The following is a 1229-nucleotide window of genomic DNA, read 5'->3' on the forward strand; positions in this document are numbered from 1 at the left end:
TTTTGGGTATTTCACTCTATATTAAAGTACACGCTCTTATATATATATATATATATATATATATATATATATATATATATATATATATGGTGAATGGGTAATTTATTGGAGTAATGTGGTGAAAGAACTAAAAATATCTCACTGAAATTTGAAACCAGGTAAAAGAGATAACATCCATTATAGCATCTGCACAGAAAAACCACTCTAAAGAGAGCAAGACCAAAGAGACACCACCCGGAAGTCCACATTGACAAATCACACGACCTTTCAGTTTGCTTAAAAACATTTCCATCCATGGACGTCGGTTGTGGCAAACAAATACTTCCATTAATGGTGTTCACTAAAACTATATAAACCCATCTCCATATTATAGAAAGACCTGCACATGACAAAGTTACCCAAGACATGCTAGCAATGGAGGAGCATGAAGTGTATGGTGGGAAAATTCCAGAGTATGAACTAGAAGACACTGAAATGGGCATTAATGAGAAAGAGTTGGATGTGATGAGGAAAAGGCTACAGGAAATTGAAGAAGAGGCAGCTGCCTTGAGAGAAATGCAGGCCAAGGTCGCTCAAAAAATGCAGATCCATGTCGTGCCAGACCCTGCTAGCTGTTGTGGATCAAGCGAGCAGAGAAGAAACGGATTCACGTTCTATTTTTGTTGGAAATGTTGATTACTCCTACAGTCCAGAGGAAGTGCAGCATCATTTTCAGTCATGTGGGACAAGTTTGGTCAGCCAAAAGGGTTTGCTTATGTTGAATTTCTGGACGCTGTCTCTGTTCAAAATGCACTTCGTCTGAATAAATCTGAACTTCATAATCGGCAACTGAATATTACAATGAAAAGGACAAATGTTCCAAGAATGGGGCAACATCGTTATTGAGGTCGAAGGTTCAATCCCTATGCTCGACCTTATTACTACGCCCCCCCTCCAATTTATGGGTATGGGTATCGGTATGGGAAGATGTTAAGATAAAGCTGCCCCATATCTTTCTTCCCTCCCTCTCTTGGTTGTCTTTTCCTATTCAATTGGAGTTCACATATTAGATGTAGAGACTACTTGCTCCTCAGCCTCCTAGAGGGTATTCTTTGTCCATTCCAACTGATTCTTGAACTGTTCTATCTAGGCTGTATGATGATATGGTGTGAACTTATTTTCCACCCTGAGTTTGGAGATGACTCCCAATGGGTCATATGACCAAGAGAAACTCAAAGAAAATTTCATTT

General features: G+C 39.1%; 1 pseudogene; it reads left to right on the top strand.

Annotated features, from left to right (window-relative positions):
- The first annotated feature begins 414 nt into the window (after nt 1-414).
- On the top strand, nt 415-885 carry LOC149140561 (polyadenylate-binding protein 2 pseudogene; annotated as a pseudogene).
- The last annotated feature ends 344 nt before the right edge of the window (nt 886-1229 follow it).

This window comes from Pinus tabuliformis, chromosome X, assembly GCF_031772625.1.
Source record: "Pinus tabuliformis cultivar Carrire ecotype Pingquan chromosome X, CPIR1, whole genome shotgun sequence".
NCBI classification, from domain to species: domain Eukaryota; kingdom Viridiplantae; phylum Streptophyta; class Pinopsida; order Pinales; family Pinaceae; genus Pinus; species Pinus tabuliformis.